This window comes from Pongo abelii, chromosome 15 (assembly GCF_028885655.2).
Source record: "Pongo abelii isolate AG06213 chromosome 15, NHGRI_mPonAbe1-v2.0_pri, whole genome shotgun sequence".
Lineage (NCBI taxonomy): Eukaryota > Metazoa > Chordata > Mammalia > Primates > Hominidae > Pongo > Pongo abelii.
In genome coordinates this window covers 14,000,861-14,025,678 of record NC_072000.2, presented here as the reverse complement: position 1 = coordinate 14,025,678, position 24,818 = coordinate 14,000,861, and the positions used below count along the sequence as shown (strand labels likewise).

The following is a 24,818-nucleotide window of genomic DNA, read 5'->3' as shown; positions in this document are numbered from 1 at the left end:
TTTTACTATAGGCCTCAGTCTGATCATTAATAGCCCTCTGCAGATACTAGAAAAAGAGTCTTTCCAAACTGCTTAATCAAAATAAAGGTTCAAATCTTTGAGATGAAAGCCCACGTCACAAAGAAGTTTCTCAGAAAGTTTATCTCTAGTTTTTATGTGAAGATATTTCCTATTTCACCTTAGGCCTCAAAGGGATCACAACTATCCCTTTTCAGATTCTACAAAAAACTCTTTCCGAACTGCTTCATCAAAGGAAAGGTTCAATTCTGTGAGATGAATGCACACATAAAAAATTAGTTTCTCAGAATGCTTCTGTCTTGTTTTTATGTGAAGATATTACTTTTTCACCATAGGTCTCAAACCGCAAACAGATATTCCTTTGAAGATTGCACAAAAAGTATGTTTCCACACTGCTCAATGAACAGAATGTTTCAACTCAGTGAGATGAATGCAAACATCACAAAGAGTTTTCTCAAAATACTTCTGTTTAGGTATTATGTGAAGGTATTTACTTTCTCACCATAGGCCTCAAACTGCTCACAAATATCCCTTTGCAGATTCTACAAAATGACTTGTTGCCAAACTGCTCAATGAAAAGGAAGGTCCAAATCTGAGATGAAAGCACGCATCACAAAGAAGTTTCTCAGAAGTTTCTGTCTAGTTTTTATGTGCAGATATTTCCTTTTTCACCATAGGCCTCAAAGCATTCCAAATATCCCTTTGCAGATTCTACAAAAAGAGTGTTTCTAAACTGCTCAATCAAAAGAGAGGTTCAACTCTTTGAGATGAAAGCACACAGTACAAAGAAGATTTTCAGAAAACTTTTGTCTAGTTTTTATGTGAAGACATTTCCTATTTCACCGTAGGCCTCAATGGGCTCACAAATATCCCTTTGCAGATGCTACAAAAGGACTCTTTCCAAACTGCTTAATCCAAGGAAAGTTTCAACACTGTGACATGAATGCACACATCACAAAGAAGTTTCTCAGAATGCTTCTGTCTAGTTTTTATGTGAAAATATTTCCTGTTCACCATAGGCATAAAACGTTGCAAATATCCATTTGCAGATTCTACAAAAAGACTGTTTCCAACCTGCTTAATCAAAAGAAAAGTTCAACTCTGTGAGATGAAGGCACACATGACAAATAAGTTTCTCAGAAAGCTTCTGTCCAGTTTTTATTTGAAGATTTTCCCTATTTCACCATAGGCCTGAAAAGGCTCACAAATATCCTTTTGCATATTCTAAAAAAAGACTGTTTCCAAACTGCTCAATCAAAAGAGAGGTTCAAATATGTGTGATGAATGCACACATCACAAAGAAATTTCTCAGAATGTTTCTGTCTAGTTTTTATGTGAAGATATTTCTCTTTCACCATAGGCCTCAAATGGCTCAGAAATATCCCTTTGCAGCTTGTACAAAAAGACTGTTTCCAAACTGCTCAATCAAAAGAAAGTTTCAACACTGTGAGATGAATGCACACATCACAAAGAAGTTTCTCAGAAAGCTTCTGTTTAGCATTCATGTGAAGATATATCCTTTTTCACCATAGGCCTCAATGGGCTCAGAAATATCCCTTTGCAGATTGTACAAAAGGACTGTTTAGAAAACTGCTTAATCCAAAGAAATGTTCAACTCTGTGAGTTGAATGCATACATCTCAAAGAAGTTTCTCACAACAGATCTGTCGAGTTTTTTTTGTGAAGATATAACCTTTTTAACCATAGGTCATAGACTGCTCATGAATATCCCTCTGCAGATACTACAAAAAGACTGTTTCCAAACTGCTGCATCCAAAGAAATGTTCAAATCTGTGAGATGAATACACCCATCACAAAGAAGTTTCTCAGAATGCTCCTGTCTGGTTTTTATATGAAGATATTTCCTTTTTCACCATGGGTCTCAAAGTGCTCCAAATATCCATTTACAGACTCTACAAAAAGAGTGTTTCCAAACTGCTCATTCAAAAGAAAGGTTCAACTCTGTGAGGTGAAAGCACATATCACAAAGTAGTTTCTCAGAAAGCTTCTGTCTAGTTTTATGTGAAGATATTTCCTATTTCACCGTAGGCAATAAAGAGCTCACAAATATTTTTTGCAGATTCTTCCAAAAGATTGTTTCCAAACTGCCCAATCCAAAGAAAGGTTCAACTCTGTGAGATGAATGGACACATCACAAAGAAGTTTCTCAGAATGCATCTATCCAGTTTTATGTGAAGATATTTCTTTTTCATCCTAGGCCTCAATGGGCTCCGAAATATCCCTTTGCAGATTCTAAAAAAGAACTGTTTCCAAACTGCTCAATCTACAGAAAGGTTCACCTCTGTGAGTTGAATGCACACATCACAGAGAAGTTTCCCAGAATGCTTATGTCTACTTTGTATGTGAAGGTATTTCCTTTTTCACCATAGGCCTCAAACCGTTCACAAATATCCCTCTGCAGATACAACAAAAGGACTGTTTCCAATCTGCTAAATCAAAAGATAGGCTCCACTCTGTGAGATGAAAGCACACATCACAAAGAAGTTTCTCAGAAAGCTTCTGTCTAGTTTTTATGTAACAATATTTCCTATTTCACCAGAGGCCTCAATGGACTCAAAATTATCCCTTTCAGATTCTACAAAAAGAGTGTTTCTGAACTTCTCAACGAAATGAAAGTTTCAACCCTGTGAGGTGAATGCACACATAAAAAAGAAGTTTCTAAGAATGCTTCTGTCTAGTTTTTATGTGAATATATTACTTTTTCACCATAGGCCTCAAACTGCTCAGAAATATCCCTTTGCAGATTGAACCAAAAGACTCTTTCCATACTGCTCAATGAAAAGAAATATTCATCTGTGTGAGATGAATGCACACATAAAAAAGAAGTTTCTCAGAATGCTTCTGTCTAGTTTTTTTGTGAAGCTATTTCCTTTTTCACCATAGTCCTTAAACCATTCACAATTATCCCTCTGCAGATACTACAAAAAGACTGTTTCCAAACTGCTCCATGAAAAGAAAGGTTCAACTCTGTGAGATGAATGCACACATCAGGAAGAAGTTTCTCGGAATGATTCTGTCTAGTGTTTATGTGAAGATAATTCTTTTTCACTACAGGCATCAAACGGCTCAGAAATATCCATTTGCAGATTGTACAAAAATACTGTTTCCAATCTGCTCAATCAAAAGAAAGGTTCTGCTCTGTGATATGAATCCAGGCATCACAAAGAAGATTCTCAGAAAGCTGCTTTTTAGTGTTTTTGTGAAAATATTTCCGTTTTCACCATAGGCCTAAAAGCGCTGCAAATATCCATTTGTGGATTCTACAAAAAGACTGTTCAGAAACTGCTCAATCAAAAGAAAAGTTAAACTCTGTGAGATGAAAGCACACTTTGCAAAGCATTTTCTCAGAAAGATTCTGTCTAGTTTTTATGTCAAGGTATTTCCTGTTTCATCATAGGCTGTGAAGGGCTCACAAATATCCATATGCATATTTTAAAAAAAGACTGTTTCCAAACTGCTCAAACAAAAGAAAGGTTCAACTCTGTGAGATGAATGCACACATCAGAAAGAACTTTCTCAGAATGCTTCTGCCTAGTTTATATGTGAAGATATCTCTTTTTCACCTTAGGTCTCAAATGGCTAATAAATATCCCTTTGCAGATTTTACAAAAAGACTGTTTCCAAACTGCTCAATAAAAAAGTTTCAACACTGTGAGATGAATACACACATCAAAAAGAAGTTTCTCAGAAAGCTTCTGTTTTCTTTTTATTCGAAAATATTTCCCTTTTCACCATAGGCCTCAATGAGCTCAGAAATATCTCTTTGCAGATTCTACAAAATGACTGTTTAGAAAACTGCTGGATCCAAATTACTCCATTATGGCTCACACACTGCAGCCTTAACCTCCCCAGGGTTAAGCTATTCCTCAAGGTATCCTACAGTCTCGGCCTGCCAAAGTGTTGGGGTTACAGGTGTGACCCACCAGCACCCGGCCTGAGTTGATACATCTGGTCTCACTACGTCTTAACCACACACCCATGAAGAACTCAAGTCAAGAGAGAGTTGGCAAAAGACTCTCAGCATTCTCTCCCGAAAGCAGTGAGGTGGATGGCAGATGTGTGTCCCGAGCTCCTGAGGTTTTAGGTGACCATGTGTAGAGGAGAGATTTCCAATGTTTCAAGAGAGGCACGAGCCACAGTTATTCGGGGCATCCGAACACGAGATGGGGTTTCTGACAGCAACTTAAGGGCCAGGAAGGGCCAGAATCTGCCAAGACCCATGTCCCAGGGTGGGGCCAATGGAACCCAAGGTAGAGGGAGTCAGCAGTCCTCACAGAGAGGACTCCAGCCCTAGGCCCCGCTGTGCAGACCAAATCAGAAGGAAGAGAGTCCTTTGTCCTACATGCCACATCCCTCCACTGAATTTGGGAGTGGATCTGTTTCCCAAACATGAGGTGACATTCGCTTTGCAATGGATCACAAGGGGCCGGGCTTTCCAGAGTCGGCAGGATAAAGAAGTCATTCTGGGTCGGCCACCCCCATTCCCCGGTAACTGGTGAATTTAAATGAGCCGAGGGTGGCCGGGCCGGAGCCGCTACAGGGGGGAGGGGGGGTGGGTGGGGTGGGGGTTTCCTGAGGCACTGCAGAAATTGGGCCTTTGCCTCGAGGATGACAGTGCTGCAGGAACCCTTCCAGGCTGCTATATGGCAAGCACTAAACCACTATGCTTACCGAGATGGGGTTTTCCTCACAGAACGCCTTTATGCAGAAGTACACTCAGAAGAAGCCTTGTTTTTAATGGCGACCTGTTCTTACCTCCCAGGAAAGGGCTATAAAGCATATAGACTCTTGAAAAGACACAGTTGTCCTACACCACAATGCAAATACCTGCTTGCAAAATGTTGTGTTGATCTCAGTAAGCTTGCAGACTGGGAACAAATCTTATCTGGTGGAGTGTTTAATAAGGAGAAAAGCCATGATGATATTGCTACTGAGTTTGGTGATTCAGTTTGCTTTCCCCTTCCATTGTTAGGATGTGTATATTGCAAGACAGATCGGCTTGCCAAAGGATAAGAATGTTTCCAAAAGAGACTTAGTTTAAATCCTTTCCTCTGTTATCCCTTTGAATCATTATGTGAAATAGATGAAAAGCCAGATCCTGACCAAACATGTAAATTCACATCTTTACAGAACTTTAGCAACTCTCTGCCCAACTCTTGCACAACACAAGTACCTAATCACAGTTTATGTCACAGACAGCCTGAGACCATTCTTATGGAAATACCCCAGGACACAATTGAATTAAACAGAGTCAATTTAGAATCTTCCAATTCAAAGTATTCGTTGAATACAGGTTCCCCAGTGTCTTTTATTGATTCAGCTGTAATTTCACCTGAAACTATCCCACTGGGAATAGGAACTTCCATATTATCTAAACAGGTTCAAAATAAACCAAAAACTGGTCGAAGTTTATTAACAGGACCAGCAGCTCTTAGTCCATTTACCCCAAGTTTTGGGATTTTGCCATTAGAAACCCCAAGTCCTGGAGATAGATCTTATTTACAAAACTACAGTAATACACCTTCTGTAATTGATGTGCCATCCACTGGAGTCCCTTCAAAAAAGTCTGTTGCCAGAATTGGCCAAACTGGAGCAAAATCTGTCTTCTCGCAGAGTGGAAATAGCCGAGAGGTCACTCCAATTCTTTCACTAACAGAAAGTTCTGGTCCATAAATAACTACAACAACTCAGGTAATGAGCCCCACTATGACATCTCTCCCAAATGCACTGCATCGAAGAAGTTCATGAGTCTTTACTAGTGACAGTTCCACAACCAAGGAGATTAGGAAGAAATTAAAAATGAAGTTTCCACCTAAAATCCCAAACAGAAAAACAAAAAGTAAAACTAATAAAAGAGGAATAACTCAATCTAATATAAATGACAACCTGGAAATTACAAAATTGGACTCTTCCATCAATTCAGAATAGGAAATATCCACAATCACACCTCAGATTCAGGCTTTTAATCTACAAAAAGCAGCAGCAGAAGGCTTGATGAGCCTTCTTCATGAAAGGGGGAAAGGTTATTTAGCTTTATGTTCATACCACTGCAAAGAGGCTATAAATATTTCGAGCCATCTACCTTCTCACCACTTCAATACTGGTTGGGTACTGTGCCAAATTGGAAGGTCCTATTTTGAACTTTCAGAGTACATGCAAGCTGAAAGAATATTCTCAGAGGTTAGAAGGATTGAGAATTATAGAGTCGAAGGCATGGAAATCTACTCTACAAAACTTTGGCATCTTCAAAAAGATGTCGCTCTTTCATTTCTGTCAAAAGACTTAACAGAGATGGATAAAAATTCGCCAGAGGCCTGGTGTGCTGCAGGGAACTGTTTCAGTCTGCAACGGGAACACAATATTGCAAATAAATTCTTCCAGAGAGCTATCCAAGTGGAACCAAATTATGCTTATGCCTATACTTTATTAGGGCTAGGGTTTGTCTTAACTGAAGAATTGGACAAAGCATTAGCTTGTTTTTGAAATGCTATCAGAGTCAATCCTAGACATTACAATGCATGGTAAGTGGTAATGAATTGTAAAGACAAAGTCTTGTTGATGGTGCTGGTAGTAACTAATTTATCTTGTTAGATAGCTCTTTATTGTCATGAATTTTGTTACTAATACTTACGAATGGTACCTACTGGTCAATAACTTCAAACTAACTTTTTTTATGAAATGTATGTCTTTAACAAACTCTTCAGTTAACTAATGATAATAGAATACGAGATGCTTATACTCAACAGTTTCAGTCTTCTACAAAACTTTTGCAGATACTGTAGTTGTGTTTTGTTTGTTTGCTTGTTTAGTTTTGTTACTTGATTTGTTACATTTTCTTCGAACACAAAAATGGTGATTGGGACAAAAAGTGCTTGGGAAATTGGAAAGGAATAGCATAATTCACTTATTGGATAATAGAAAAAACAATGAAAAAGTTCACTAGTTGCTTTTTGACAATGTTCCAGTTTATTGAGTTACTATTAAGAACTTAATGTATTCTTTATTTAGCAGTATCTCTGTTTTACTTTTTTGTATTTGTGTATAAGTAGACACATAGGAAATTACTACCCAGGTCATATTGTTATCAACTGAATAACATATGAAAAAGTTTGGTCTTACTTCTGCCTCAACACCATACTTACGGTTGACATTTATTGTATTTCTCTGGACTGACTTAAAAGTTTAAATATCAAGAGAAGGCAAGGCATGGTGGCTCATGCCTGTCATCCCAGCACTTTGGGAGGCCAAGGTGGGCAGATCACAACGTCAAGAGATCGAGACCATATGGTGAAACCCCGCCTATATTAAAAGTATAAAAATTAGCTGGGCATGGTGGCAGGCGTCTGTAGTCCCAGCTATTCAGGAGGCTGAGGAAAGATAATCGCTTGAACCTGGGAAGTGGAGGTTGCAGTGAGCCAAGGTTATGCCATTGCACTCCAGCCTGGGCGACAGAGTGAGACGCTGTCTCAAGAAAAAAATAAAATAAAAATAAAATAAAATAAATATCAAGAGAAAGTATAATTCTGAAGTAGTAACTCTGCAGAAGCTTTTTTGTCAGATACAGTTATCTTTGGGGTTAGTTAATATAGCAGTTGAGTTTTAACACTTGATTTGCTTCTAAATCTGAAGCATTATATTACTAAAATATTTTTTGATTTGTGATTATGTTGTTTAATGGATTATATATCATTTTGCAGTAGTAGTTGCAGTGCCTGAAAGATTGCCAGAAAAATAGTGCTAGCTATTGCTAACCAATGTAACAATCAACTTGCCAATATTGCCATCTCTTCCAATAGCTATGTTCTCCATAATATTTTAAGAACTCAGTTCTTCATAAGGCTTGTGTTGTTTTTGATTTTTTTCCCAAGTCTGGTGGATCCTTGTGCTGTTCTTTTTTAAATGTGTATTGTCTGTCCAGCTATTCCGCAGGAGTCACATTCTTAAAAACCTTATCCATATCAAAATTGTGTTTAAAGGAGGATTATTCAGACTGGCAAGCTTTTAGTAGGAGGAGTTTAAATGCTGACGTATTTAGGTAACTCTAAATACTGAGCAACTTTGTTCTATCTACAAAATAGGTAGTCTTTCTTTTCTTTTCACTTTCACTATCATTAGCACCATGTTTAATACCTTTTCTTCATCTATAACACAATTATAACGATATACAAAGCCACTCAAATAAAGCAGATATATTGTGCTTTAAAAAAAAAGAAGTCATTATATGGCACACAATGAGGTGTGACTCAAATCTAGAATCTCCAGTGAAAACCAATGAAACAGGGTCAAATCGCGTGTCTACGAAAAATAAATAAATGAGCCAGGTGTGGTGGTGCTGAGGCAGGAGAATCACTCTAACCCAGGGGACAGAGGTTGCAGTGAGCTGAGATCACGCCACTGTACTCCAGCCATGGGGGGACAGAACAAGACTCCATCTCAGAAGCAAACAAACACAGAAAGCCAATAAAGGTGTTTAACTCAACGTGTCAGGCTCAGGTCTCTTGACAGGATACATCCAGTAGCCGGGGAAACGTTGATGGGTGGGGTGGAATCTATTTTGTGGCCTCAAGGAAGGGTTTGAGAGACAGTCCCACAAACGTTGAAGGCAAACGTGACGGCCTAAAGAAGCCCCTCCGCCCAAGAAGTGATATTCATTTGTATCCTGTAGCCACTCACGAGGGAGAATCAGGCTCTCTACAGACCCCCAACCCCCATCCCACACCACCCCAACCCACCCCCCCCGCTTCGTGAAATGAGCTCTCACTCCGTCAGGCTCTATTCAGGCCGTGTGGTTTTGTAACCACCAGTGTGTGTGCCTGGGTTGTGGGGTGGCGTTGTGGTGGCTGTGGACAGAGGAGGGGATAAAGCGGTGGTGTCCCGTGGGTGCTCAGTACATGGGACGTGAGTGGGGTGGCCAGAGCCTAGGGAACTCATTGCCTGTCAGGACGTCTCCCCTCTTGGTCCCCTCTCTGACCTACGCTCCACATCTTTGCAGTTCAGTGGGGACCTTGTGGGTGGAAGTCACCATCCCTTTGGACTTTAGCTGATGAAGGCCAGGCTCCCAAGAGTCTCCCTGGAGTCGGGGCCTTGGCCAGGCTCACAAGGATGCTGAAGGTAACGGTTGGTGACAGTGATGTAAGTTGGAGGCCTCGGGCCAATGCAGAGGTATCCATTTGACCTCGGTGGGACAGGTCAGCTTTGTGGAGTCCCGTGCGTCCTTCCAGAGACTCATCCAGAGCTAGCAAGCATGGTCCTGAGGATCCCAGCTCCCATCAGAAGCACTTTTGTTCACACAGAATCCTGGGCAGGAAAGTTCTCAGCAGGGTTAGACCTCCTAGCCAAAAAGCCAAAGCCACTTCTGGGATTTTTTTTCAAAGAGCCAGTGGTTCCACAATGGGCCGTGGGTAGTTGTGGAAATGGAGAGAAGTGTTTGCAGATACATATTTCAGACAGAAGGGACAGGGCTTGGTCAAAGGTCATGAAGGACATGAGCAGATGCACATTGAGAAAACCCTCCCAGCATCCTAGGTGAAGAGAGGTATGATTTTTTGAGACAGTCGAGCTAGAGGCAAACCCAGATTTTAGGGTTGGATCTTTATTAATATGTACTATCTATGAGGTATCCAAGTCCAGAAATCAACTCTGCAGTTCTGTACAGCATTTTGTACGGAGATCACATCTGGGATGTCTAAAGTTAAGAATTCAGGCCGTGGTAATGGATTAGATTAGATGTACTTGAACTTATTTTTCCAAGAAAGAGAGGGCGGGAGATAGAGAGAGCCAGAGAGTGAGCGAGCAAGAGAGAGAGAGAGACACAGAGACAGAGACAGAGAGACAGATAGAGAGAAACAAAGATACACAAAGAGAGAAAGACAGAGAGAGACAGAGAGATAAAGACACAGAGAAAGACACAGATGGAAAGAGACAGAGAGAAACTGAAAGAGAGACAGAGGCAGAAAGAGAGAGAGATAGACAGAGAGAGACAGATCGACAGGCAGACAGACAGGCAGAGAAAGAGAGTAAGACAGAAAGCAGACACACACACACACAGAGACAGAGACAGTTGGAGAGACAGAGAGAAAGAAAGAGAAAGACAGACAGAGGGAACGAGACAGAGAGAGAAAGAGACAGACAGAGCAAGAGACAGAAACAGACAGAGAGAGAGACAGACAGAGACAGAGACAGAGAGAAACAGACAAGGAGAGAGAGACAGACAGACAGGAAGAGAAAGACAGTAAGACAGAAGACAGACACAAAGAGAGAGAGACAGAGAGACAGAGACAGAGAGACAGACAGGCAAAGAGAGAGAAAAAAACAGACAGACAGGGAGAGAGAGAGACAGACAGACAGGGAGAGAGAGAGAGAGATACTGACAGACAGGCAGAGAAAGAGAATAAGACAGAAGACAGACACAGTGAGAGAGTCAGAGACAGCGAAACAAAGACAGAAAGAGAGATACAGACAGACAGAAAAAGAGACAGACAGAGAAAGGCGAGATGGACAGAGAGAGACAGAGAGAGAGAAAGAGAGAGAGAGAGAGGCAGGCAGAGAAAGAAAGAGAGAAGACAAATACCGTGAGAGAGACAGGCAGAGAAAGAGTCACACAGAGACAGAGAGGCAGAGAGAAAGAAAGAGACAGACAGAGATAAAGACAGAGACGAACAGAGAGAAACAGACAGACAGGGAGAGAGAGAGACAGAAAGGCAAAGAAAGGGATTAAGACAGAAGACAGACACAGTGAGAGAGACAGGCAAAGAGAGAGAGAAAAAAATAGACAGGCAGAGAGAGAGAGACAGAGAAAGAGACAGAGAGTCAGAGACAGGAGGAGGAATGGCGTGGTCAGGAAATAATTACACATATTTTATAAGGCTTTTGATTCCATAAAGGGTGGCCAGGGTGTGCTTTGAAAACAACAACAACAGCAACAAGAGCAGCAGCAGCAGCAGCAAGAGCAGCAGCAGCATTCGCTTATGGATTTCTAGAAAATAAGATGTTCTGAAGTAAAAATCAACCGGCTCTCACTACACGTTGAGAGATTCACAAAAGTGCTAGTTAACAACAGGAGAAAACAGCACCTAACGTGTCTTGGGGAAAAGATACGTCTTCCTGAAAATTGGGGATTTCTACTTCACCTGAAAAGAAATACATACGAAAAAGGAAAAACATGAACAAAACAAAACAAAACAACAAACACGGGCCAAGGCACCGTCCCTGGAAATCTTAAGTGAGCAAAGTATTAGTTTTCAGAAAACGTTTCTATTATGGGCAAATACTAACAACGCCCAGACTAGAGCTGTGATGCCATTCCCATTGTGAAACTACTGGCTGATGGGCGGAGAAACTAAAACATCATGATAAAAGGTGATGGAGACCCAGCCAGGGTGAAGCTTTCGTAGGGAGGGAGGCCTGAGGAGGGAAGTGGGGGGAAAAACCCCACAACAGCAGACCCGCCCGCTTGCCCACGCGGGTCAAGGGCTATGCCATCAGCCCGAGCTCCCTCCAGGGAAGTGGGACCGTGCCACCCCCATCTTCAAAAATGGTGGCCACCGAGTGAGGCCTGATGCCCACTGTTGCAAATGTCAGCCTGGCAAGAATGAGATCGCCGGTAAGGGGTGGGGGAAGGGGAGAGAAGACGGAGGCACACCAGGGTGGCTCTGGAAGGTTTCCAAGCAGGGTGTTGGGAGGCGGGGGGTGGGGGGTTTGGGGGGAACCCACCTAACTGACTCACTAAATGAAGGTAAAGGGACGTGGGTAGTGGGGGGAGCCGGGAGGCAACTTGAAAATTAAAGTGACCCCTCCTATAACCCAAGTAGAAGAGTCTACGCGCATGAAAGAAACCAACACACAAAGAAAACTAAAGCGCTGATCAAAGAACAATAGGGCCCCCGCCAGGGCGGAGGTTCCCTAGGCAACCAGGGAGAGAGGGAGGGACCTCCAGAAGGGAGAGAGAGAAACCCGTTGCCCAGGCTCAGTGAAGTAAGCAAGATCTCCCTCCATGTCACCTAGACTTTCAAGAACAGTGGCCGCTAGATGATGCCCGAAGACAACCGATGTGTGCAAGTGTCAGTCAGCATGGAAAAGAATGCATTTATTTATTTATTTATTCATTTATTTATTTATTTATTTGTTTAGAGAGAGAGTCCTACTCACTCTACAGCCTGGGCTGTAGTGCAGTGGCACGATCTCGGCTCACTGCAGTCTCCGCCTCCCAGGTTCAAGTGATTCTCCCACCTCAGCCTCCCAAGTAGCTGGCATTACAGGCGCATACCCCACCATGCCTGACTCAGTTTAGTATTTCTTGTAGAGACGGGGTTTTACCATGGTGGCAAGGCTGGTCTCGAACTCCCAACCTCAAGTGATCCCCCGCCTCGGCCTCCGGAAGTGCTGGGATGACAGACATGAGCCACCACGCCTGGCCTTAACCATGTATTTTTGAGTCGAGGAGCTTATCAGGGAAATACGAGAAGTAGGGACGCCACATGTGACAGAGAGAAAAGTCTGAAAATGCCCCTTCCATCCAAGTGGGGACCCGGCCTCGACCTCCCAAAATCATACACCGAGTGGTGAAGCGTAGCAAGGCCTGTCTGTCTCGATTCCTCTCGGCCTCTCTAAGCAGGTCCTTCTCACTTTCGTGGAAGGGGTAGGGCCCTCTCCGTCATGGGGGGTCTGACAGACTGTCAGAGAAAGAGACAGACATAGAAAGACATAGATGGACAGAGAGAGACAGAGAGAAACAGACAGAAAGAGAGAGAGACAGAGACAGAGACAGAGAGAAACAGACAGACGGGGAGGGAGAGAGACAGAGAGAGAGACAGACAGACAGACAGAGACAGACGGAGAGGAAACAGAGAGAGAGACAGAGAAAGACAGAAACAGACAGACACACAGAGACAGACAGAGAGAAACAGAAAGAGAGAGACAGAGAGAGAGAGAGAAAGGGAGGGAGAGAGAGACAGACAGACAGGCAGAGAAAGAGAGTAAGACAGAAGACAGACACAGTGAGTGAGACAGGCAGAGAGAGAGAGAAAGAGACAGAGACAAAGAGAGAGACAGACAAAGAGACAGACAGAGAAAGACAGAGATGGACAGAGAGAAACAGAGAGAGACAGAGATAGAGAAAGAGACAGAAACAGACAGACAGGGAGGGAGAGAGACAGAGACAGACAGAGAAAGACAGAGACAGAGAGAAACAGACAGAGAGAGATGGAGAGAGTGAGAGATATATAGAGAGAAACAGAAAGAGTGGGGGAGACAGAGACAGGCAGGCAGAGAAAGAGAGTAAGATAGAAGAGAGACACAGTGAGAGAGACAGGCAGAGGGAGAGAGAGACAGAGACAGAGAGAAAGAAAGAGAGAGACAGACAAAGAGACAGACAGAGACGGACAGAGAGAAACAGCAAGAGAGAGAGACAGAGAGAGCGAGAGTGAGAGAGAGAGAGAGAAACAGACAGAGAGGGAGAGAGACAGACAGAGAGAGACTGACAGGCAGAGAAGAGAGTAAGACAGAAGATAGGCACACAGAGAGAGAGAGAGAGAGGAAAGAAAGAAAGAGAGAGACAGGCTGGGCGCGGTGGCTCATTCCTGTCATCCCAGCACTTTGGGAGGCTGAGGCGGGTGGATCACGAGGTCAGGAGATCGAGACCATACTGACTAACTTGGTGAAATCCCATCTTTACTTAAAATACAAAAAATTAGTCGGGCTTGGTGGCAGGCGCCTATTGTCCCAGTTACTCGGGAGGCTGAGGCAGTAGAATGGCGTGAACCTGGGAGGCGGAGTTTGCAGTGAGCCAAGATGGTGCCACTGTACTCTAGCCTTAGCGACACAGTGAGACTCCATGTGAAAAAAAAAAGAGAGAGAGAGACAGACAGACAGAGAAAGAGACAAACAGAGACAGACAGAGAGAGACAGAAAGAGAGACAGAGCGAGAGAGAACAGAAAAGCAGGCAGAGAGAGAGACAGACAGGCAGAGAAAGAGAGCAAGACAGAAGACAGACACATTGAGAGAGACAGGCAGAGAGAGACAGACAGAAAGAGAGACTGACAGAGATGAGACAGAGAAACAGAAACGGACAGAAAGAGAGACAGACAGACAGAAAGTGAGGGAGAGAGGGAGAGAGACAGAAAGGGAGGAAGAGGGGCAGACAGAAAGAGAGACAGACGGGTAGAGAAAGACAGTAAGACAAGATAGGCACAGAGAGAGAGAGTGAGAGAGACAGACAGAGAGACTCAGAAAAAGAAAGAGACAGACAGAGAAAAACAGAGACAGACAGAGAGAGACAGAGAGAAACAGAGACAGACAGAGACAGAGAGAAACAGACAGAAAGAGAGAGACAGAGAGAGAGAGAAACAGACAGGGAGGGAGACAGAGAGAGACAGACAGGCAGAGAAAGAGAGTTAAACAGAAGACAGACACAGTGAGACAGACAGAGAGAGAGAGACAGAGATAGAGAGAAAGAAAGAGACAGACAGACAGAGAAAGAGACAGATAGAGAAAGACAAAGACAGACAGAGAGAGACAGAGAGAAACACAGAGAGAAGGTCCTAGCCGAGTAGCAATATAGTGCCTTTTCTTTCATTTTCTCTTTCTTTTCTGGTTTTCTTTTCTTTTCTTTTTTCTTTTCTTCTCTTCTCTTTTCTTTTCTTTCTTTTCTTTTCTTTCTTTCTTTCTATTTATTTATTTAGAGACCGAATCTCACTCTGTCGTCCAGGCTGTAGTGCAGTGGCGCCATCCCGGGTCACTGCAACCTCCGACTGCCAGGTTCAAGTGATTATCCTGCCTCAACCTCCAGAGTAGCTGGGATTACAGGTGCCTGCTCCACCTGTAATCGTATTTTCAGTAGAGACGGGGTTTCACCATGTTGGCTAGGCTGGTCTTGAACTCCTGATCTCGTGACCCACCCAACTCGTCCTCCCAAAGTGCTCAGATGACAGACGTGAGCCACTGCTTTCAGTGTACAGTGCCATTTATTAGAAATCACTCATGGGAACACGCACTTATAAGTCACGTGTAGTTATTTTATTTATTTACTTATTTATTTGTTTATTTTTTGCACTGGAAGGTGGGGGGACGGACTTTCTGTCTCTCTCTGTCTGTCTCTGTTTGTCTCTTTCTCTGTCTGTCTGTCTCTCTCTCTCTTTTTTTTTTCACATGGAGTCTCACTGTGTCGCTAAGGCTAGAGTACAGTGGCACTCTTGCTGCCCAGGCTACAGTGCAATGGCATAGGGGACTCAAAGAATCAACCTATGGCAGAGAGGACACGTCATTCTGAGTGTAAGGGCCGCAGTGAAAGTTGGCAGGGCCGGCACTTTTAAAGGCTGAATTCCCTGCGGCTCAGGCCTGTCGCCCCAGCACTTTGGGAGGCCCAGGAGGGCAAATCACTTCAGGTCAGGAGTTCAGTACCAACGCGGCCAACATGGAGAAACCCCATCTCCACTAAAAATAGAAAAATTAGCCATCTGTCATGGTGCGCATCTTTAATCCCAGCTACCGAAGAAGAATCACTGGAACCCGGAAAGCAGAGGTTTCAGTGAGCCAAGACAGCGCCACTGCACCGCAGCCTGGGTGACAGAGCGAGAGAGACTCAGTCCAAAAAAAAAGAAACGAAGAAAAAAAGAAAGAACAGGCCCAAATACTACATTGTCGCTAAATGTTCCCCCAAAAGGCCGGAAACCCCCTGACTCAGGTCAAGGAGGTGGTGTTTCGTTTCACTTCTCTCTCTCTCTCTCTTTCCTTCTCTCCCTCTCTCTCTTTTTCTCCTCTAACTTTCATTTCTTGTTCAAGCATCCATGTGCAAGATTGTTACATAGGTAAATTTCTGATGGGAGATTCAGTGTGCAAATGAGTTCATCACCCAGACACTGAGCGCAGTACTCGACAGTTTTCATGTTTCGTTTTGTTTTGGTTTCTCCTGAAGCTGCCTCTCCTTCCACCCCTCCTCCCTCAAGTAGGCTCCCGCGTCTCTCGTGTCCCTCGTTCTGCCCACGCAGAACTCTCATCTATAAGTTCCCACTTATGGATGAGAACACGTGGTATTTAACTGATTGTTGCTTTCATCTTCGGTGGTGGCGGTGAAAGAGGCATGACACTAAATCGACCCTTAGGACGTTCCCCTCTGTCCCCACCCCACTCCCCCTCCCCCTACACACCCTCATTCCTGCACACACTCCTCAAACGCAGGATAGGAATAAAGACAGAAATTAAAGTAAGAGGTCAGCCTCCAAGGTGGTGGAGGGAGGGGATCTCAAAGGGTGAGCAAGCGATGGGGGTCGGGGGATATCTTGGCTGAGCTTGCAACAATAGGGGAAAGAGTTTCCAGCCCCACCACATCCCGTAATCCTCAGCCGTAGCCAGCCTCTGTGTGGGGTTGTGCCTGTAAAAGCTTCTGAATGGAGAGAAACCCAAGGTAATGGAAGGCATCAGCTCCAAGTCCAGGAAGCGAATAGGGCTTTGTGCATTTGAATGGGGCTTTAGAAGGCAGTGCTGCAGCTTCCAAAGCATTGCACCTCGCCTTGCCTCACCTCGCCCAGAGCGAGACTCTGTCTCAAAATCAATCAATCAATCAATCACTAATAAAAAAATCATCAATGAAAGAAAGAAAGAAAGAAAGAAAGAAAAAAGAAAGAAAGAATCAGTACAGTGGTCGTGGTCGTGAATCATTCCCCAGAGTCCAGGCGCAGTGGCTCACGCCTGTCATGCCAGCACTTTGAGGCACCGGGTCAGGTGGGTTGCAACAAAATGATGAAACCCTATCTGTGGTAAAACATTGAAAAATGAAGGCCAGGCTCGGTGGCTCATGCCTGCCATCCCAGCACTTCGGAAGACCAGGGAGGGCGGATCACCTGAGGTCGGGAGTTCAAGACCAGCCTGACCAACATGGAGAAGCCCCGTCTGCACTAAAAATACAAAGTCAGCCAGACGTGATGGCGCATGCCTGCAGTCCCAGCTGCTGGGGAGGCTGATGCAGGGGAATCACTTGAACCCAGGAGGCAGAGGTTGTGGTGGGTCAAGATCGTGCCATTGCACTCCAGTCTGGGCAACAAGAGAGAAACTCTGTCTCGGGAAACAAAATAAATAAATAAATAAAAATTATCTGAGCAGAGTGGCACATGCCTGTGGTCCAGGTACTCTACTCTGGAGGCTGAGGTGGAAGGATTGCTTGAGTCCAGGAGCGTCCACACTGCAGTGAGTGAGTTATGATGGCACCACTGCCAGGTTGACAGAGTGAGATGCTGCCTCTAAATCAGTCAATCAATCAATCAGATCACTGGAAGGTGCTGTCTGTGTCTTATTTTCAAAGGGTGTCTCTTTAGGCCAAGCAGGCATGGTGCCTCACGCCAGTAATCCCGGCACATTGGGAGGCTGAGGCAGGAGGAAAGAAGGAAGGGAGGAAGGGAGGAAAGAAGAAAGGCAGGAAGGCAGTCAGGCAGGAAAGGAAGGAAGAAACGACAGAAAGAAAGAAAGAAAGAAAGAAAGAAAGAAAGAAAGAAAGAAAGAAAGGGAGGGAGGGAGAAGAAGAGAGAAGAAAAGAGAAGAAAAAGAAAAGAAAAGAAAACGGGGAGGGGCATATCTCCTTGACTGGTGACTGCCCAGGATACAGCTGACTGAAGCCTCGACCTGTGGGGCCTCAAGTGTTCTTCTCCTTATCTCAGCCTCCCGAGTAGCTGCGACTACAGGCAGGTATTACCACGGAAAACTAATCTTATAAAATATTATAATTATTATTGAGGGGGAGTCTCGCTCTGTCTCAATAATTGCCATGGCATGATCTCAGCTCACTGCAACCTCGGCCTCCCCAATTCAAGCAACTCGCCTGCCTCAGTCTCCTGAGTAGTTGTGATTACAAGCCTATGCCACCAGAACTGGTAATTCTATTTTTCATAGAGATGGGGTTTCACTATGTTGGCCAGCCTGGTCTTGAATTCCCGGCCTCAAGTGATCAACCCACCTTGGCCTCCCAAAGTGCTGGAATGACAGGCGTGAGCCACTGTGCCCAGCCCAGATGATCTTTTTTATAAATTGTAGAGAAGGAGTTTTGTCAACCACACGGTGGAGGGTGGAGTGGGTTTTACTCAGACTGCGTACTGTGAAAAGGGTAAATTAGTGTGGTTTGTGAACTAGATGTGGAAATTGTGTGTGTGTGTGAGAGAGAGAGACCAATCCCACCATGAGGACGTGGAAATGGTGTTTGATTTGGGTACCTGCCTATTCACCTGTCTGTGTGTAGATGACTGAAGATTCCACAAATGAAGGTCAGCAGTATCTATTGAGCTGTTTCTCCCTCTCATGCGTCTCATGTGTGTGGTGGAGAAAGGAAAGAAAAGAGGTTCTGATGGGAAGTTGTCTTCATGCCTGAGGAAGCTGAAGGCAGGCTGACGGGACGGAGGACATCCTATGTGACATTTCCATACCTGGACACCCTTTACAATTCTGGGGCTGCCAGTCCACCCTGTATGTCAACATACCCCCAAGAACAGCATGGTCCGGGGTGGCCCAGTCTCATCCCATCCGGCCCACCCGGGGTATCTGGTGGAAGTCTTCACTGGAGGATTCGACACCATGGAATACTATGCAGCCATAAAAAATGATGAGTTCATGTCCTTTGTAGGGACATGGATGAAACTGGAAACCATCATTCTCAGCAAACTATCGCAAGGACAAAAAACCAAACACTGCATGTTCTCACTCATAAGTGGGGATTGAACAATGAAAACACATGGACACAGGAAGGGGAACATCAAACACCGGGGACTGTTGTGAGGTGGGGGAAGGGTGGAAGGATAGCATTAGGAGATATACCTAATTCTAAATGACGAGTTAATGGGTGCAGCACAACAACATGGCACACGTATACATATGTAACAAACCTGTACGTTCTGCACATGTACCCTAAAACTTAAAGTATAATAATAATAAAATTTAAAAAAAGAAAAAAGAAAACGTCATCGCAGTTCCCTTGGGGTCACCAGGCAACGGCCAGCCAGGAGAGGGTGGTGGGACATGAAGGGGGACGGCGCATCAGCCTCAGAGCTCGCTGGAAGGTGCCAGGTAGCCAGTGGGGGATGCTGAGCCAGAGACGTCAGGCAGGATATAGATCTGGAAGGTGCATCAGTCCTCTCCGATACCTCTCCCACGGAAAATCCCACAGCGGCGGTGGGAGCCTTGGCTGGGGGAGAAGCAGGGACAAGGGGGAGAGGGAAGGAGGCCCCCGGGAGGATTTAGCACAGAAAACCCACACAGGCAAGCTCCCTCCGTCCTATCGGGTCCAAGGTACACCCTGGGAGGTGGCAAGAGAAACGTTCACCCCATACTTTTTGTCTTTCTCTTTATTTTTTTTTTGTCTTTTCCATTTTACAAGAGATGCTCATTTCAACAACCAGGCGGTGGATGTGACGGGAGAAGTGTCAAGGCCAGGAGACCAACCTGATCAACTGAGCAACACAAGTAGGAGAGCCCAGCTGAAAAAAATGAAAAAAAAGGGGGAGGAGGAGGAAAGAAAAGAAAAGAAAAAAGAAAAACAATCACCAAGAAAGTTAAAATTCTCTAATGGTGTAGGCACAAAAAAGAGTGATTTCACGTCTTTTCCCACAACATGGATAGAGCTGGAAGCAAGTATGTACCCAGTGAACTGCCTTCTGCTTAAAAGTGGGAGGTAAACAGTGGGTACGCACACGGTCATCAAGATGGAAATAACAGACACTCCAAAAGGGAGGAGGAGGACAACAGGGGGACGAGGGATGAATAAATCGCCCGTCAGAGACAACGTTCGCCACGTGGGTATCGGATACACTGGAGGTCCACTTCTACATCCGGAGGCAGTAGTATGCTGATCTAACAAACAAGCAGGTACACCCCCTAAGTCTGTAAAATACCAAAACAACGACGACAGCACCAGCAGCAGCAGCAGCAACAACAACTGCAATAGAACAGAAGCTGGAACACAAAACAACCACCACCACCACCACAATCACCAGCTGGGGGTTGGGGGAGGGTGGCCACGCTCCAGGCCTTCAGGCTCAGTCCCCTCGGGTATAAAAAACAAAACAGCAGACTCATTCCTGCCTGTAGGCAGGAAAAATCCAATCAAAGTTCTCCATTGATAGAAAGGGAAGTAGAATACGGAGAAGGGCTTATTGATCTTGTGATCGATCGCGGCCATACATGTAGGAAAAAATTAAATACAGACAGCAACACTTTCTACACTGTTCAAAAGCATCGCAGATGAGACGCACCACACTCCATGGGGCTTGTGCCACTAGAAAGAAAAGACAGGCCGGGCACGATGGATCATTCCTGTCATCCCAGCACTTTGGGAGGCTGAGGCGGGTGGATCACGAGGTCAGGAGATCGAGACCATCCTGGCTAACACGGTGAAACCCTATCTCTACTAAAAATGCAGAAAATTAGCTGGGCCTGGTGTGGGCACCTGTAGTCCCAGCTACTCGGGAGGCTGAGGCAGGAGGATGGTATGAACCCGGGAAGTGCAGCTTGCAGTGAGCCAAGATAGAGCCACTACACTCTGGCCTGGGCTAAAGAGCGAGACTCCGTCTCAAAAAAAAAAAAAAAAAAAAATCCAAGCATATTGCTGCATGCCTGTAGTCCCGGCTACTCAGGAGGCTGTGGTAGAACAATCACTTCACCCAGCAGTTTGAGACTGCAGTGAGCTATGATCATGCCACTGCACTCTGGCCTGGGTGACAGAGCAAAACCCCTTCTCAAAACAAAGAACAACCAAAAACTTTCAAGAATACTCAGAGATAGTGTAGGTTTGGTTCCAGACAACCACAATAAGGCAAATGTTACAATCAAATTAGTCACATAAACATTTTGTTTCCCAGTACTTATAAAAGTTATGCATAAACTGTGTTGTAGTCTAATGAGTATTTAATAATTATTAATTAATTAATTAGTAATCACATTATGTCTAAAAATCCATGTACATACCTTAACTTAAAATACCTCATTGCTGAAAAATACTAATGAATATCTGAACCTTACCAAGTCATAATGTTTTTGCTGGTGAGTGAAGGGGTGGCCTGCTCCTCCACACTTGTGGGTATTTCTAGTCAAGTGGGACGAGAGACTGAGAAAATAAGTAAGACAAAGAGACAAAGTATAGAGAAGCAATAGTAGGCCCGGGGGACCGGCACTCAGCATACCAAGGACCTGCACAGGCACCGGCCTCTGAGTTCCCTCAGTTTATATTGCTTATTATTTTCATTATTTCAGCAAAAAGGAATGTAGTAGGAGAGCAGGGTGATAATAAGGAGAAGTTTTTATTGCTTATTATTTTCATTATTTCAGCAAAAAGGAATGTAGTAGGAGAGCAGGGTGATAATAAGGAGAAGGTCAGCAAAAAACATGTGAGCAAAATAATCTATGTCAATTAAGTTCAAGGGAAGGTACTATGACTGGACGTGCACGTAAGCCAGATTTATGTTTCTCTCCACCCAAACATCTCAGTGGAGTAAAGAATAACAAAGCAGCATTACTGCAAACATGTCTGCCCTCCCATCATAGGGCGGATTTTCTCCTATCTCAGAATTGAACAAATGTACAATTGGGTTTTATACTGAGACATTCAGTTCCCAGGGGCAGGCAGAAGACAGTGGCCTTCCTCTATCTCAACTGCAAGAGGCTTTCCTCTTTTACTAATCCACCTCAGCACAGACCCTTAACGGGTGTCAGGCTGGGGGACAGTCACGTCTTTCTCATCCCATGAGGCCATATTTCAGACTTTCACATTGGGAGAAACCTTGGACAATATCCCGCTTTCAAGGGCAGAGGTCCCTGCGGCTTTCTGCAGTGCATTTTGCCCCTCGTTTATTAAGATTAGAGAATGGGGATGACTTTTACCAAGTATACTGCTTGTAAACATTTTGTTAACAAGGCACGTACTGCACAGCCCTAGATCCCTTAAACCTTGATTTCATACAACGCATGTTTTTGTGAGCTCCAGGTTGGGTCTGAGTGGCTGGGACAAAGTGGCTGGGGCAAAGCGGCTGGGGCAAAGCCACAAATTAACAACATCTCACCAAAGCAATTGTTTAAAGTACAAGTCTTTTTCAAAATGGAGTCTCTTATGTCTTTTCTTTCTATATAGACACAGAAACAGTCTGATCTCTCTTTCCTTTCTCTACAGTGAGGGTCTTGCCTCTATGTTGATGGCTGCTGACTGATCAGTATGGGGGCTGCTGAAGTTTGGGTACCTGTGTCAATTTCTTAAAACAATGAAGTTTGTTCCTTTCACAAAAGATTTCTCTGTAGCATGTGATGCTGTTTGATAACATTTTATCCACAGTAGAACTTCCTTCAAAATTGAGTAAACCCTCTCAAACCCTGCTGCTGCTTTATCCACTAGGTTTATGGAATATTCTAAATCCTTTGTTGTTATTTCAACAATGTTCATAGCATCTCCACCTGGAGTAGATTCCATCTCAAGAAAATATTTTCTTTGCTCATCCATAAGAAGCAACTCTCCACTTGTTCAAGTTTCATCATGAGTTTACAGCAATTTAATCTCATCTTAAGGCCCTAATTCTAATTTTGATTGTCGTGTGATTTCTACCACATCTGTGGGGACTTCCTCCACTGACATCCTGAGCCCTCAAAGTCATCCATGAGGGCTGGAATCAACTTCTTCCAAACACCTCTTATGTTGATATTTCAACCTCCTCCCATCAAACACAAATGTTCTTAATGGCATTTGCTATTAAGGACATTTGTGATTCACAGGAGGAGTTTGAAATATCATGAAGGGATTAATGGTGAAACCTTTCCAAAAGGTTTTCAATTCAGTTTATCCAGACTCATCAAAGAAATTACTATCTATGACAGCTATACCTTTACAAAATGCATTTATTATTTAATAAAAACACTTGAAAGTCAAAACCACTCTTTGATCCACAGGCTGAAGGATAGATATTGTATTAGCAGCCATGAACATAACATTAATTTCCAAGTACATCTCCATCTAAGCTTCTGGGTAGCAAGGAGAATTATTAATAAGCAGCAATCTTTTTTCCTTTTTTCTTTTCTTTCCTTTTTTTTTTTTTTCTCCTTTATATAGTTTCCCTCTTGTTGCCCAGGATGGAGGGCAGTGGCGTGGTCTTGGCTCACTGCAACTTCCGCCTCCAGGGTCCAAGCCATTCTTCTGTGTCAGCCTCCCAAGTAGCTGAAATTACAAGTACATCCACCATGCCCGGCTAATTTTTTATATTTTTATTAGACATGGGGTTTCATAATTTTTGCCAGGCTGGTCTCCAACTTCTGATCTCAGGCGATCCAACCACTTCGGCCTCCCAAAGTGCAGGGATTATAGGTGTGAGCCACTGCACCAGGACAAGCAGCAATCCCTTTAAAGGACTCTTTTTTTTTTTTTTCTGAGCAGTAGGTCTCAATAGTGGGATTAAAATATTCAGTAAACCATACTGTTAACAGTTGTGTTGTCACTCAGTCTGTGAGGTTCCATTTCTAGAGCACAGAAAGAATAGATTTTGAATAATTCTTAAGAGCACTGAGATTTTCAGAGTGGTCAATGAGCATTGGCTCTAACTTAAAGTCACCAACTGCAATGGTCCTCAAAGACAGTCAGCCCATCCTTTGAAGTTTTGAAGCCAAGTGTTGAAGTCTCTCTAGCGATGAAAATTTTACATCTTCAGTAAGCTTAATCATTTCTAGCTCTTTACTTAAAGTGAGAGAACTGCAATTCTTCCTTCCATTTGAGCTCTTTGAGGCCACTGTGGTTACTAATTAACACCCTCAGTGGGTGTCATCCTCCTCACTCCTCAATCGAGTTCGCCCACATCTCTGCATGGGGAACGGGGCTTTCTGCACCACACACGTCCTGCATGCCTGGGGCTCTCCCACAGGGGGCTTTCGTGAGCCAGGGAGCAAGGGCCGTCCCCCCGCTCCAGCCCAGCCTGGCTGTGCAGGCAGAAGGAATCTCTCAACCTGCCATTGCACGTGGGAATTTTTGTGTTCACTGCCCTGGCTCCTCTGGAAGTAGGACTGTCCCACCCTCAGACACCTTGGTGGCCTCTGCACCCCAACAAATGCCAGGAGGATGAGGATCCGCAGCATGGCGGCCTGCTGGGCGCATGCTCAGTGGGACAGCTTGGGCCCCCTTAAGCTGAGTCACAGGGGCAAGGTGTGTTTGCACCACCCATGTCCCACCGGAGTCTGTGGTGGGTCTGGAGCCCCAGGTCGCCAGGGCGGTGTGGGAAACCAAAGAAGGGGCACCTCCACCTCCGAAGCTACTGACCCAAGAGGCCTCCGCATCAAGCACAGATGCAAGCCATCCAGGCACCTCTCAACCGCTTCAGGAGCCGGGGCGCTTGTCTACACTCACCTCCAGCCTGTTAGATGAGCTCCTGTCAACCCCAGAGTTTCAGCAAAAGGCACAACCTTTCCTAGATCCGGCGCCATTGGGGAAGCTGAAGGAAGTGGAAGAGCCCGCTCCACTGGAACCACTCCTCAGCCAGGAAGAACACCGGGCTCTGCTGGAGAAACTTTAAGACGCGAGGATGGGGCGGGGTGGGGGCAGGGCGGCGGCCTCTCTTTCTCGGTGAACCTCTGACTCGGTATGGAGAGGCGTGTCTTCCCTTCCAGCTGACCTGCCTAGGATCTCTGAGTTCCAGGTCCCATGAGAGACTCCACTCAGAGGAGGGCTGTCATTCTTTCCTGAGCATCCCGGGGATCCCAGGGCCCGTCCAGGTACCGGGAGGTGGAGTGTCTACTGCTCATGCGCGGGTTAGCAGGCAGCAGCCTAGGTTTTCTAACCAGCT

At 44.6% G+C, this 24,818-nt stretch overlaps 1 pseudogene; it reads left to right on the top strand.

Annotated features, from left to right (window-relative positions):
* Nucleotides 1-4,646: 4,646 nt before the first annotated feature.
* Nucleotides 4,647-7,065, top strand: LOC134759933 (cell division cycle protein 27 homolog; annotated as a pseudogene).
* Nucleotides 7,066-24,818: the final 17,753 nt, after the last annotated feature.